The 16,311-nt window shown below is 40.8% G+C and overlaps 1 protein-coding gene across 2 annotated transcripts in view; it reads left to right on the top strand.

The window, feature by feature from the left end:
* Window positions 1-16,311, top strand: part of SUMF1 (sulfatase modifying factor 1) — a 372,466-nt gene that overhangs the window by 196,240 nt on the left and 159,915 nt on the right. The window lies entirely within an intron of this gene.

Raw genomic sequence — 16,311 nt, 5'->3', positions numbered from 1 at the left:
CTTGAGGATAGAGACAGAGCTGGTATCATTAACAAATGGAATAACTGTTCCATATTGGTTATGTAACTTACCCAAATTATGCCCTAAATAAGCAGTTAGGGGCCTTCAGACTTCAGAACCTATTATTTTGGAACAGGAAGTCAGTGAAATTTCATTTGGTAGCTCCTTGCCCCCTAGTGAACATAAATGACAAATGTTAGGATAAGCTGGGTGTAGTTTATATTACAGGGTTTCAGAAATTGAAGATCCTTTGCTCTCTTTTGAAATACCGTGTTACACAGAGATATTTGAAGAGCCCTTTCTGGTTTCTGACAATAATTTTCTCATGTATTCTTCCTAACCCCCAAATCTCTCTTCTAATTATCTCCCTAAGAAACCAAACTCTGCTAATTACTTCCCACTGATTTCTGCTCTGGAGTTTTATGTGTGTTTTGGATGCTTAAGTCTACTTCATGATAACAATAGGAAAAGGCATTTTATCTGTATTTTGGTCCAGTGTCCTGAAAAATATGTCATTTGTCACTATAAATCTTATTTTGAGGGCTTTTATGAAAATCTTAAATCTTCTCGCATTATAAAATTAACATACATCATATAAAAAATATAAATAATTCATATTCCATATTTGAATTTATAACATTTTGTATAATTTCTACCAGGAAATTAAAAATTATTTTAAAATATCATTTTTAATAGCTTCATAACATTTCATCATCTGAGTATAATATACTTTATCTAACCATCCTTGTAATTTTTTGATACTTAGATTCTTTCCAGTTTCTCATAATCATAAATAAACATTCAAAGTGTTGAATAAACATCTTTGCCCAAACCTCTGGTTATTTTCTTAGGATAATTGCTTAGAAGTTGAATCATCAGTTTCATCATCCTTCTAAAACATGCAGTTGGAAACAAAAATAAAATAGTACCAGTGGGTTCAAAGTAAAAATTGAAAGCATTTTTTAACCTTCCTAAAAAAAACTCAAAATGAGTCATAGGCCTACATGTAAAATGCAGAACTATAAAACTTCTGGAAGGTAACATAAGAGAAAATCTAGATGACCATAGGTTTGGCAATGACTTTTTTTTTTTTTTTTTTTTTTTTTTTTTTTTTTTTTTTGCGGTATGCGGGCCTCTCACTGTTGTGGCCTCCCGTTGCGGAGCACAGGTTCCGGACGTGCAGGCTCAGCGGCCATGGCTCACGGGCCCAGCCGCTCCGCGGCATGTGGGATCTTCCTGAACCGGGGCACGAACCTGTGTCCCCTGCATCGGCAGGCGGACTCTCAACCACTGCGCCACCAGGGAAGCCCTGGCAATGACTTTTTAAATACAATACCAGAGGCACAATTCATTAAAGAAATAATTGATAAGCTGGACGGAATTAAAATTATAAACTTTTACTCTGCAAAAGACATTATCAAGAGAATAAGGTAAGCCAGAGACTGAGAGAAAATATTTGCAAAGGACACCTCTGACAAAGGACTGTTATACAAAATATACAAAGCACTCCTAAAATCCAATAATGAGAAAATGAACAATCTAATTGAAAAATGAGCAAAAGATCTGAACAGACACCTCACCAAAGAAAATACGTAGTTGGCAAATAAACATGTGAGAAGATGCTCAACATGTTATGTCATTAGGTAATTGTAAATTAAAACAACGAAACACCACTACATGCCTATAAGGATGGCAAAAATCCAAAACACTGACAACACCCAAGGCTGATGAGGATTGGGGGCAACAGTAACTCTTATTCATTGCTAGTGGGAATACAAAATAGTACAGCCACTTTGGAAGACAATTTGGCATTTTCTTACGAAACTAAAATACTCTTATAAGATCCAGTAATTGTGTCCCTTTGTATTTACCCAAAGGAGTTGAAAACTTATGTCTACAGAAAAATCTACACATGGCTATTTATAGAAGCTTTATTCATAACTGCCAAAACTTGGAAACAAACAAGATGTCCTTCAAAATGTGAATTTATAAACTAATTGTGGTACATCAAGACAATGGAATATTATTCAGTGGTAAAAATAATTGATTTTTAAGCTATGTAAAACCATGGAGAAGTCTTAATTGCTTATTACTGAGTGAGAGAAGCAAATCTGAGAAGGCTACATACTATAAAATTCCAAATATATGATATTCCTGAAGAGGTAATACTATGGAGACAGTTAAAAAATGAGTGTTTGCCAGGGCATAAGAGTGGGAGGAGGGATGAATAAGTAGATCACAGAGGACATTTAGGGCAGTGAAACTATTCTGTATGATATTGTAGTGGTGGATACATGTCCTTATACGTTTGTTCAAACTCATAGAATGTAGAATGCCAAGAGTGAACCCTAGCGTAACCTATGTACTTTGGGTGATAATATGTCAATGTTGGTTCATCAACTATTATAAATGTACCACTCTGGTGCAGGGATGCTGTGTGTGCATGGGGTGGAGGCAAGGGGTTATGCAAACTCTTTGAACTTTCCACTCAATTTTGCTGTGAAGCTAAAACTGCTCTAAAAATAGAGTCTATCTGAAAAAAAGCTCCTTCCCCTTTCCCCCTTTTTACAGGCTCATTAATTAGAAAAAAAAGAAAATCCATCTTTGGCCATTTCTCATTTCTCTTCTTAGTTTTTCTGGTAGTTGTAAGATGCTTATATCTTTAGTCTTCAATTTCTCAGCTTGGGAAGTTTCTATTGATGCTATAGTAAGAAAGATGAGGAATTCAGCTCACATTATTATCCCCTGCCAATTTTTTGGGGTATATGGTTTTCCTATTAGTTTCCTTTGTAGCTTTTAAACTAAATTTTGGTAACTTAATTTTAATGTGTTGTACTTTTTGGGGTAGCGTTATATTTGTCTTTCCTCCTCAATATTTTCCCCATTGTCATGAAAACCACCTCAGAGATGAATAGGCATGGTGGTGGGGGAGGGATGCAGTAACTCAGGGCAGCTCTGTGTGGAAAGAAGGGAGGGAGATGGCACTCTTAGCTTCTAGCAATGTCAATTCAAAACAACAGTTACACATAGAAAAATAGTAGGGGACATAAGTAGTACTTCCCTTGCCTCCTGTCCCAGCCTTCCACTACCATGAGAAACATGTGGTTCTGTAAGAAATGCCCAAAGGAGGGCCTGGGATGCCCCCGTATACGTACGTAGTGATAAACACTCAGTTTGTGGTATACCTTTTAAATGCAACAGAATATCATAAAGCATTTCTCCTAATCATAACTTTTAGTTCTTGCTTAGTTTCTACAGAATTGTATAAGAGTTTATTTAGCCATTTGCTGATTGATTATCCCTGAGAGCTTTCTTCTGGGCCCTGTTTTCTTCTTTCTTAGTGTATTCTCTGTAGTTGGTCTTACCTTCAGTATGCTGATGACTCCCAGATCTTAACTCTAGTCTAGTCTTTGATCACACAAGTGCCTCAACCTTATGAAATTCAAAACTGTACTTATCCCTTCTTTCCAGAACTTGTTAATCTTCCACATTATATAATGAATGACACCACCATCAAATAATTGCGTAGGTAAGAAAATTAAGTGTCAACCTTGACTCTTCCATCTCCTTGATCCCCCCACATCTACTTGGTCATCAAGTTCTATTGATGCTCCATGCTACTTTTTTTTTTTTTAATTGTTTCATTCACGTTTCTCTGTCTCTATCATTGTTATCCTTCCTTGCCCAGGCCACCATTGTTTCTCAACTGGATTGTTGCAGCTGCTTTCTGTCTGGTTTCTGTGCCTTCAGTGTTACTCTCTTGAAATTTATTCATTGTGCTGCAGCCAGAGTGATCTTCCTAAAATACCAATTCAGTCACTGTTAGTCTCCTTCTTAAACCGTATGTATGTATGTAACTATATATGTAACATATATATACATATATATGTGTGTGTGTGTCTCTCTCCTCTCTCTCTCTCTCTCTCTCCCTCTCTCTCTCTCTCTCTATATATATATAGAGAGAGAGAGAGAGAGAGCGAGCATGGTTCTCCAGAGAACAGAGCTAATAGGATATATGTAGATATATAAGAGGAGATTTATTATAGGAATTGGCTCATATGGTTATGGAGGTGCTCTCTGCAAGCTGAAGAACCAGGAAAATGGTGGTGTAATTCAGTCTGATCCTGAGGGCCTGAGACTCAGGGGCCTGATGGTGTAAGTCTCAGCTTGAGCCCAAGAGCTTGAGAACCAGAGGCACTGAAGAATGAGGGCAGGGGAAGGTGGATGTTTCAGTTCAAGCAGAGAGAGTGAATTCTCCATTCCTTTGCCTTTTTGTTTTACTTAAACCCTCAGCAGAGTTGATGTGGGTCATCTGCTTTTCTCAGTCTACCGATGCTAATGCTTATCTCTTTTTGAGACACCCTCAGAGATGCACCCAGATGTAATGTTTTACTAGGTCTCTGGGGATCTCTTAGCCTATCAAGTCAACACATAAAATTAGCCATCACATTATGAATACACACACACATACACACATGTGCACCATTGATGACAGGTGCTTGCAGACCTCGTTAACCTCATTTCTTGCACTAAGAATTTCTTTCTTTTTCTTCACTCTACCATGCTCTTTTGCTTCTGGAGTGTAACACAGGTTATTTCTTTTGCCTGGACTATTCCTCCTTTGCCTCTTTAATTGTTAATTCTTTCTCATCTTTAGTATCTCAACCTGGCTTACTTATTTCTTTGTTCGTGAATGCTTTCTTAATCAGTAAAGTCTGGAATGGGTACCATTCCTCGGTGCTCCAAGGGAAGTATTTCTACCTCTTCCATCAGAGCACATCTCATGCTGTGCAGTAATTGTTCACGCATTTGATCCTCCTGGGCTGTGGGTTCTGTATATATATATGAATATACACCAGTATTCATATTCATATATTCATGTTGTTGAATGAACACTTGGATATGCATGAGAAATGGAAAGATTCCATCTAGCATCTATGCAGGGCTTTTGGTGTTACAAAGAAATCTGTGGGAGGAAAAGCAAGAAAAACAGGAACATGGATGTAAACATTTAATAAGTAAAGGTAAAGTTTTCAATTGCTGCTTCTACTTGAAGTGAAAAGGTGTGTAATAAATAATATTCCCCTTGAACTTTGATAAATTAATTAATTTCCCTGAATCTTAATTCATAAATAGAAATATTTAATTGTGAAAATCATTCATGTAGTCCAACACCTAATTTTAAAAGTGAGAAAACAGAGGGTCAGAGAGGTTAAGTGACTTATTTTAGAAACAGAATCAGAACCCTATTCCAGTTCTCTTGACTCTCAGGCACTATGTACGATTTTAAACACCCATAAAATGTCTAGCATTGTGCTTCGTATACAGAATTATTCAAGTTTCCAATTTAGGCGCTATGGAAAAATAGCCATAATTCTTTTAGGCTAGGAGGGAATCACTTCAGTACATATAAGATATTGATGAACAACAAAATGTTAATCACTAGTTAGGCAGGAGTGATCTAGTTAGTTCCTGGGAGAATCTGGTGAATGTTGGGACACCTCTGCATACAATGAAATATTTATTAGTACATCATTGGAAACACTGTGCTTTTATTTTGGGGAAGGGAACATCAGTACACAGCTTTTCCCACATATCGTTCTTTCTGGGGCTCATTTAATATTGACTTCAGTTTTATAATTTATGTCCTCACCTAACTCATACAGGTTCAGAGACTCCCTCTAGAAACTTGTATAACATTATTTCATGTCTGCTCATCTGTGCCCAAATAATTTTTCGTAACTCAAACTTTTTGAAACCGCAGTGTGATATTTTAAGGCCTTACTGAATTACATACTTTATATTAAACAATTCAGATTGGTTGTGTGTTCTGTTAGTAGAACAGGGTGGATGTTTCTGGATGTTCAAAAACACACCAAATTAAGTTGGTACTTTTTTATAGTTTAGTAATCACTGACTGAAAACATGTAGGCTGACTCCCTCCTCAGGGACTAGGAAGAACAGCTTGTGATCATTTTATATTAAAAAATGAAAATTGGTTATAAAAAATAAGAAAATTGCCCACTGTAGGTAATAACTCCCTACACGTTTTATTATTATAACTTACTCCTCATTGTTCTGTGAAGTAGGAAGATTTGAAGTAGATGGTTTTTGAAGCATATCAACTCACGCTGACATGATAGGTCATAATGACATCCCTCATGATGCCATCTGCAGATCTCAGAATAAACGCTGGCAGAGCTCCCACATAAGGTGTAGTGTTTACTCATTGATCTACAAAGGGTATGCTGCTGCCAAACACCCATTTGTGCCTGGGTCTGAGCATGAGTCTTCCTAACTCCAGATCATTTGATTTGGATTCACCGTTGAAAACCTGGCTCAGGAGAGGGTATTTGCATTACTTCAATCCACAGGCTTTTGTAAACTGCAGCTGCACATACGAAGTAATTGAATTTGAGAGTTAGGATCTCCTGGTGAGACCTATGGAATCTCCTGCATTTTTTACCCTTCTTTAGATGAGGAAGGAAATAAGGACAATAACCCACTGAACTTGTGGGGTTTCGTCCAGCAACCAAGTGTTTGGACATTCTTGTTTGGAGCACAGGTATAATAACCATGTTGGAATGACTTTCTGAATGCACAACAGCTTGGGTATCTAAGGTAGTGAGAGTGTACCTGAGATTGTACTTTTTGGCTGGTGAGGTCTTTTATGCACTGAGATTGTCTTCTTTATTATATCATATGACCTTGAAAGCCTTCTTAAATGAAACACAAACACATATACATGCTGTTGTTTATAGCCTTCTTTTTCCTTCTTTATTTCTTTTGGCCACGAGCAAGGATATGATACCCTGATTTCCGTTGAGAGAACTGTCCTCTCTCATTTCATGTGGTGTTGCTGGGATGGTAAATTTTCAGGTGCCTGTCTGCCTCCATGGAATCTGAAAAAGCCTCCTGCCCTCTGCTCCTAGGGGCTGACAAGTGACCTAGCCCTGGCAATCAGTTTCTTTCTCTCTCTTGAGTGAGTGATTAAAGGACACAAAGTACAGTTGGACATCATTCATCATGGGGAGCAGCTGCAGCAGCATCCTGGTCCAACTGCAACAATGAGCTTGCTGTGTTTCCTACTTCTTGGCTCCTGGGATTCCCTTGCTTGCCGCATGGTGCTAAACCTGCTCCTCCAGGCTCCTGTTGGATCTGTGACACCCTCCCCCCACAATATGGTTGCTTTTGGTTAAGTTAATCAATGTCCATTCTGTTGCTTACAATCCAGAACACTGATGCATGTGTCCAAGTCTGGTGGTGTAAAATGAGCTCCACTTATATTTATCAGTGTGGTACTGGGAGGAATTTTCACTGGACATTTGCTAGTTTTAATTACTCTTCCAGTCATTCCCATTAAATTAATTCTCTCCAGCAGCACCTATACTCTTTGCCACTCAACAGATTAAGAAATTCCTGTCTTGGGACTTTCCTGGTGGCACAATGGTTAAGAATCCACCTGCCATTGCAGGGGACACGGGTTCGAGCCCTGGTCCAGGAAGATCCCACATGCCGCGGAGCAACTAAGCCCGTGCAGCACAACTACTGAGCCTGTGCTCTAGAGCCTGCAAGCTACAACTACTGAGCCCGTGCTCCACAACTACTGAAGCCCATGCACCTAGAGCCTGTGCTGCGCAGCAAGAGAAGCCACTGCGATGAGAAGCCCATGCACCACAATGAAGAGTAGCCCCTGCTCACTGCAACTAGAGAAAGCCTGCGCGCAGCAACAAAGAACCAACACAGCCAGGAAAGAAAGAGAGAGAAAGAAGGAAGGAAGGAAGGAAAGAAAGAAACGAAGGAAGGAAGGAAGAAAGAAAGAAAAAGAAAGAAAGGGAAATCCCTGTCTTCCCTGGGCTCAATAAAACATGGAATGAATTCCTCTATAATGAGATCACTCTGAATGTTGATGATGTCTTTATGACTGTGACATAAAGAAAGGTAGGGTGATTTTTATATCCCAGATACCCATGAGCACACATGTACGTACCTCCTACTGCCAGGATTCTCCCTTGCCTGGAGAGTAGCGTGCATTGTTGACCTACTGCTCCAATAAATGCAGCGATTTTCTAATATGAAGAAGTATATGTTATCAAGGTATGGTGTTTTCTTAAGGGAAGGCTGTTACACCTGCCTACCTGCCCTTGACTCCTCAAGAGGATATCTCTTTCCCAGAACTTATTTATCAATAAAACTGGAGAGAGAGAGAGAAAACAAGATCCATCCTCCTTTGTATGTAAAAGTACAGGGCCTATCAGTGGGGCTGTCAGGATGGCACACACCTCTGGGGCCTGCTCCTCACGGTCCCCAGTTCAGGTTTCATGTCTGGCAGACCAAGTTGTTACCTGGTTTGGATAACAGTCAGGGACATGGTGAGAGGTTGAAGTAAAATAGCATGCTTTCCATTTGAAGAGTAGTGTTATTTGAGACAAGTTCCCCATATTAATTTCCACTGGCAATGGTAGCCTTTCTAGGCCATAAAAAGGAACGAAATTGGGTCATTTGTAGAGACGTGGATGGACCTAGAGACTCATACAGAGTGAAGTAAGTCAGAAAGAGAAAAACAGATATTGTATGTTAACGCATATATGTGGAATCTGAAAAAAATGGTATAGATGATCTTATTTACAAAGAAGAAATAGAGACAGATATAGAGAACAAATGTATGGATACCAAGGGAGAAAGGGAGAGGTGGGATGAACTGGGAGATTGGGATTGACATATGTACACTATTGATACTATGTATAAAATAGATAGCTAATGAGAACCTGCTGTATAGCACAGGGAACTCTACTTAGTGCTCTGTGGTGACCTAAATGGGAAGGAAATCCAAAATAGAGGGGATATATGTATATGTATAGCTGATTCACTTTGCTGTACAGTAGACACTCACATAGTATTGTAAAGCAACTATACTACAATTAAAAAAAAAAACTACCATGAAATGGATTTTCGTGTTAGGATAGTTGATCAAGTAAAAATAAATTTTATAAACTTCTGTTTCTGCAACTGTTTATCAATTCACATTTAAAGAGCTAATAAAATAGTTTTTTCTTAAAAAAAATAGGGTTATTGCATTTGAAAGCAAAAGGGGCCTGAAAATCATCCATGTACAATTATCTCATTTCATCAGCAAGAAAAGTGAAGTCCATAAAGGTTATGTGATCTAGCTAATATTGTATGGTTGGTTACATAACCCTCGTCCTTCTCACTGTCTTGTAATAAACTCATTCTCGCCTCTCAAAACTGGGTGATGCCCAGCTACGAACAGGCCAGCTCTCCAGTTGCTTCCAGGGTAGAAGATTTTGTGTTCTGTCATTCTCTTGCATGCTGAATTGTTAGGGAATATCTGTCAGCTGGTTTGATATCTAGAGAGAGAAATGGGTGGGTCTTTTTTGTTAATATTCTTATCACTTCTAGAAATTATTTGTGGACATAGGGTTATTAAACACTATAATTCAAATGTACTTCCCCTTACCCCACAGACATTTTTTGAAACTGTGCTGTCAGCTTTTAGGTACCCAAGTGTGATACGGTAAGAAATATTTGGTCTTTCTTTCAGATTCCTGGCACATAGCTCCTAAAACCCTTATTATCTGTGGAGTGATCAGAGTATCTTTTGTCTCCTAACAAAATGACTGATGGCTGGGGATCCCAGAGAGCTTCAGGTTGGGGGTTGGTCACCAGAAAGACCAAGGCATAATTAGAGGGTTGCAACTTTCAGTCCAACCCCCAACCTTCAGGGAGGGGAGGGGGTTGGGATTTGAATCAGTCACCAGTGGTCACCAATGGCCAATGATTTAATCAATTGTGCTTATGAAATGAAACTTTCATAAAACTGCTAAACAACAGAGTTTGGAGAGCTTCTGTGTTGGTGAACACGTTGAGGTACTAGGAGGGTGGTGCATGCGGAGAGGGCATGGAAGCTCTGCGTCCACCCACCCCTATGCATCTCTTCCATCTGACTGTTTCTGAGTTGTATCCTTTATTATAAACCAGTAAATGTAAGTAAAGTGTTTCCCTGAGTTCTGTGAGCTCTTCTAGCAGACTACTGAACCTGAAAGGGGGCTTTGTGGGAACCCTCAGCTTTGTAGCCCAAGGGACAGAAGTGTGGGTACCCAGAGCACCCAGTCCTTGCAACTGCATCTGAAGTGGGGGTAGACTCCAGGGACTGAGCCCTTAAACCTGTGGAGTCTGTGCTAACTGGGCGGTTAGTGTCAGAATTGAATTGCATTGAATTGCAGGACACCCATTTTGTGTCTAGAGAGTTGGAGAACTGGTTAGTGTGAGGAAAAACCCCACACATCTGGTGTCAGAAGTATTGTGAGTAGAAACAGCATAGACCAGTTCCCGTTTGTAACACTCTAGGGAAATTTTCTATCTAAAATTTTTCTATCTATGGGAAATACTTGTAAAAGGAAGGTTCTTTCAATATTGTTAATAATCTTTATCTATTTGAAAACTCTGACTTTTACACATTATATTTTCTTGGAGCAGATAATACATAATAATATGGTCAATAGGACCTGGAATTTATTAAGTGTTTACTATGTGTCAGGCACAATGCCAAATGCTGTGTATGAATTATTTCATGCAATTCTCAGAGCAACTCCATATGGAAGGTAATTTCACAGATGAAAGAACTAAGGTTCAGAGAGGTTAAATAATTTGCCTCACATTACCCAGTTAAAAAGGAGCTGGAGCCGAAACTCTTAGGAGAAATGACATGTCTAAGACAAGCTGTAGTGGTTTCTCTTCTTGGCTTTTGGGGCTGTAGACATTTAAAAGAAATGCGGATTGTCAAAGGCTCACAGAGGATTTTAGGGGAATAAAATGTATGTAGCCAGATGCTAGATTATTACGGAGGATGATTGGTGGGATGGGCAGTATATCTGTGTCCGTGTGACAACAAGGGAAGAATGCTGAAAGGAATAGGGCTTCCCTTAAGCCCTAAGTTTAGACCAGCCAGGGAGAAATGGGCCACACAGAGTGTGTTTATTTGTCCAGCATTTTACTTATCGCTCTGTATGTCCTTTACTTGTTTTATTTCATCTGGAGCTTACATTCCTACAGGCTAGTTGTTGTCTTGATCTAAATTGCTTTGAACACCAATCAGCACAGTTTCTTGATAATGAATTTCACAAAACACAGTGGGTATGGACATTCTCTTTGCATTTGGGTTTGATTCTTATTTCTTACTTTTACCTGCTGGGTGTCCTTTGTCATAAAAATTTATCATTCAGGGCCTCAATTTCCCTCTTTATAATTTGGGAAAAATTGTACCATCCACTTCATAGGCTTGTGAGACAAGGGATATAGGGGCTTCTGGTGCCTGACATGTAGTAATGGCTATAAAAAGCATCTAGTGCTACCGCTGCCCCCACTGGTGCTTCTGTAATGAAATAAAGTGGTCCGTTTAAAAGAATTGATATGTCAGGGACATGTTTGGGACCTTGGAAGCCTGGAGGAGAGAATATTGAACGTCCTTTACTTAGAGGGAGCAGGTGTTTGAACTCAGTAACCACGTTTTCTACCATCCTTAAATTCCCCTTACACCCGATCTAGAGAAGCAATGAAGCAGAGCTGCGTAAAGGTGAGGGCAGATCAGAGAATACGGCTACCGCTACTAGTTAAGATTTGGATATTGGCTCTAATTGGCCCCATGGCGGCCACTTTCCATAAACGTATTTATTGGAACAGCCGTGTTATCCTGAGTATTCTGTCCCCTGCCATCTGCTACCAGAGGATGTGTACTTTTTCCTAGCAGAGGATGAGAAGAATTTGGACCAAGAAACAGCTGAATGCAGTAGCAAAGTGTATATTGAAAGAGTCAAGGAGACAAGGTAGAGTGGCTTGGTGTGGGGATAGTTGTATTTCAGGTTAGAGCAGATTTCTAGGAGAATTAACATTGGCTGAAGTAATCTGAGTTTAACTCATGCTGTTAAATGTAGATTTATAGTCATGTATTATATACAAAAAATGAGTTACGAGGTGCGCCACGTAGCCTGCCTGATCTGAACCCGTCTACCTCTCCCACCACTCTCGTTCCCCCACACCACGCCTGCTTTTAGTTTCTTCAGAAAGCTCTTTCCCGCTTCAGGGTCTTTGCATATCTTGTTCTCTGTGCCTTGAGCCTTGACCTCCAGCTCTTCCCTTGGCTACTCCTTTTGCTTAGTCTTCTGGTCTCTGCTCAAATATTAGTTCTTCAAAGAAGCATTGGTCTCAAATATAATTCAGGTTTCTATACTTGTAATGGTTATTTCTGATAAAATAATGAAAATGAGGCAGAAAAAGGAGTTCATTGGTCTCTGAACCAGGGAGCCTAGGGATGGATCTGGAGCTTCAGGCATGACTGGGTCTAGGGACTTAAAAACCGCACCTCTTAGGTTCTGGCTCTCTTCTGCCCCTCCCTCCACTCAGCTTGGTGACACACTGTTGAACTCATTCTTCCCATCTGGGGACTGACTCTGTCACGTGGTTGGGAGACTGGAGGTCACAAACTCCTTTCTGGAGACCACTCCACAGCCCTCTTTTATGGGGCTGCAAGACCTGGGTTGGGGGTTGGGCACGGAGCCCTGTTTTTGAGGCATTCTCCCAGGATGGTGTGGAAAACATGCTGGTGTGTGTGAATGGGGTGGGGTGGGGGAAGGGGTATGGAAGGAAGGAACAGGGAAGAATGCATATTGGAAAGATAAATGCAACACATCTCCACTCTTGTTTCCCTCATGTTTTTTTCTCATAGAATACAGTTCTTTTTCTTCACAGCCCTTGTCCAGTTTGAAATTTAGCGTACTTTGTGTGTTGATTTGGTTAATACCTGCTGCAGACTCCTCCAAGTTGGCTGTGTTCCCAGTGCCTATGACTGGCACAAAGTAGGAGCTTGGTAATTACATGTAGAATGAATTAAATAGTCAAGGAAGTCAGAGTGTAGCCAAAGGAGGGAGATGGGTGTGTTGTAACCATTACTTTATACCTAAAGAAGCTCTGGAGTGCTTTTTGGGCAACTTGGTCATTTCATTGATTGACAGACACGTGAGTTGAGGGCTAGAGTAGGGCAGGTGTTGCTAAAGTGCGGTGCCCAGACCAGCAGCATCAGCATCACCAGGGAACTTGCTAAAAATGCAAATTCTTAGGCTTAGGTGGGCTAAGCCTCCTGAATCAGAAACTCTAGGGATAGGATCCAGAACTCTGTGTTTTAACAAGCTCTCTGGGTGATTTTGTTGCTAGGTAATGTTTGAGAATCGCTGGAGTAGGGGATAGGAAGGAGCAAGGTCACACTTACACAGTTGTATCCTATAAAAATTACTGGCAGGGGCTTCTGTCTGGGTTGTTTGAAACTCCTTTTGAGCAGAAAGAAGGCAGTGGAGTATAATGTTTAGGAGCTCTTGAGCCAGGTTCTGTTTTAGAATCCTGGGTCCTCCGTTAATTATTTGTACAACTCACTCAATCTCTCTAAGCCTCTAATTCCTGATCTATAAAATAACCATAACAAATAGTACCTAACTCACGGAATTGCTATGAAGATTAAAAATGGTAATGATGATGGTAACTGACATTTTTTAAGACCTTACTAAGTGTCTAAACACAGTGTCGAGCTTTTTACAAGTGTTACCTTACTCATTGCATACAAAGCACAGTGCCTGGCACATGGCTAACGTTTATTGAATGCTTACTGTTATTGCTTATAAATGGAAAGTGAATGGACCTTGTCTATTTGGGGAAGGCCAAAAGCTCCCCTAGTCAAGGGGATCATGGTGAAGGCTGATCAGACATCTGTGTGACCTGTGAGAGCGTGGGTTTGATATCCAGCCTCCTGCTCTGTGTCTGCTTCTGCCATCCTGCTTTCTCATGGGCCATCCATCCTACATGTTCCTGACTTATTGGCTTCCCTTGATACACAGACTTATAATAAGCCACAAACACTTGTAAACCTAGTGATGTCTTACTGGGGATCCTCACCATTATAATGAAGTCTTACAGGTGGGATTAACTGAAGGCCTTCTCTGTATAGGCATTACCTAAGCTCTGCATTTCTGAATATTTGTGCTTTAGGAATTTTTCTTAAAACCTACTGAGACTTTCCTAACCTCAGCTGACTTTTCCCTACTCACTGTTCATGATCAAGGTCACCCAGATATGGGTCTGATAAGCCCATGGATATTGGTCATTTGAGCTCTGGTCCCCAGGGATTTCGACCCTTCAGCCAGTGCTGTTTGCTTGCATGCGTATAAGCTGGACCTGTACACCATGGTCTGAGGCAACTCTCCTGCCTGGTCAGGCTGGAGACTGAGGAGCTTTGCACTGTGTTTAGTGGGCACTTTTGTGACCAAAACATTCCTTGGGTATTTACTGTGTACGAAGCCCAGAGCCTCCATTTCTGGGGGATGCTAAGGAAGTAATAGCTTGTCACAGTGGAATTTGCTTGTTGGAAACAACCTGGGGACGGTGGTATTATAGCACAGAAGAAGGTGCCTGTTAACTTGAAGCAGGCTGAAGACCTGAGACCTGGGGCCAGGGAGGGGAGTGGGAGGAAGTTAGCATGGGCCAGGGTTGCTGTGACACAGAGGGGTATCCTGGGGACTCCTAGGCATAATTTTCAGCAAATACTTATTTAATGGTAACTATCACTAGTGGCTAAATGTGCTGTGGGTGGAGCTTTCTTCACATCAGAGCCAATGCCCAGATTTAGGGTCTTTCCCTCCTTTCTCCTTCTATGGTCTTTCTACCATAATTAATTTGGTACATGGTCACTTCTTGTGCACAGCTTAAGTTTGCCTCAATGAGAAGAGGAGTTTTACTCAGAGCCCTTGATTGTATGTGACAAACCCAATTTGAAGAAGCTTAAGGAAAAATAGAGTTGATTGGCTCAGGTAACTGGGAAGGATGATGGTAGAGATCACAGAATTAAAGAAAGAACTGCAGGACCCAGAGACTTGGGAATCAGGACACAACTTCACTGGGGTTTTCTCTTTGCTCATCTCTCATTTCTGCCTGTCTTTGTTTTCATTCTGCTTTCGTATCTCAGGTTTCATGTCTTAGCTACCCTAATGTAAAAAACTTTGCTGCTTTTTCCTCCGGTCTCTTTGTCATTCCGAGAGAAGCATTCATTTGGCCCTATTTGATCATGTGTCCACTGCTGGACTCATCATATACCCAGGGGAGTGGGCAGAGTTGGTTGCCCACTGGTTAACCAGTACACTGGTTGTACTGGTTAACCATGGTAGGAGCTCATCCTGACTGGTGGTGCCCTTGCTGTGCTGATTGTGAAGTATTTTGAGTAGCATCAAACAGAGCACCTTAGAAACAAGGTGCTCTGTCTGCTTGGACACATCTGGGTCATCTGTCCAACTCTGTGATCCTGGGGGAGGGGGCGGTACACATGGCATGATTTGTTATAAAAATAAGTGATGGGGGAAACGTGCTAGGGAGCCCAAAACTATTGTCATTGTAATGTGTCTCAAACATTAGGTAGCTGAATTCAATATGAAACAACCCATAGTTACATAGCTTGTATCTAAGCACCCCATCTACATCATCTGTTGATACTTGTAAAGCTAAGTTCTTTTCCTCCCCTTTCCAGGTCTTTCCTGATGCCAGGCTCACCTGCTTTCCTTTCTGATAGAAACTATTATCTTCATCAATCTTGCGAGATGAGCCCTCTGACTCTGTCCCTAGGAATCATGACTGTCTTTGCTCCTAATGATGGACATGTGGTTCTCACACTGCTCCCCTCATCAGCCGCTGTCCATCTTCATCAGCCCTTAGCACTCCCCACTCCCCACCCTTTTGTCTACCCTTGATTCTTCCTTTTTCCCCCGTTCTTTTTTTTTACTTGCTTTTATCCTTAATGCTCTTCTGTATTGAGCTGTTCCTGACAGAAGGAATGGCTGAGGGGATTATGATGCTTACTTAACAGATTGAAGAAATGAAGGCTCAGAGAATTTAAGGTGATTTGTTTGTTCCAGATCCCACGGCTGGTAGTTGGCAGATTAGCAGTTTTTAGTCAGAGCCTTCTGACACCAAAGCTTAGGATCTTTCCTCTCCCTCAAGTTCTCTCACTGTGTTTGCTCATTTAATTTAACTGTATTGCCACCCTCCCAATAAATTATCCTAATTTGGAAAGGGGGATTATTTGTGAGAGTGACTTAGGGGTAGTTTTGGAGTAGTGAATCTTGAGTCTGGAAAAAAACTCAGGGTTTTGATGGATAGAATGGGGAGGGGAGGCCGTTCCAGGGAACAATAGCCACCTGAGTAAAGCAGCTGCATGAGAAGGAACTTCTGTCATGTGTCAGAAAAACAGCCTGGGAGTAG

Source organism: Tursiops truncatus, chromosome 10, assembly GCF_011762595.2.
Source record: "Tursiops truncatus isolate mTurTru1 chromosome 10, mTurTru1.mat.Y, whole genome shotgun sequence".
In the NCBI taxonomy this organism is placed as follows: domain Eukaryota; kingdom Metazoa; phylum Chordata; class Mammalia; order Artiodactyla; family Delphinidae; genus Tursiops; species Tursiops truncatus.
Note: the sequence above shows the minus strand (reverse complement) of the source record. Positions and strands in the feature narration are given on the sequence as shown.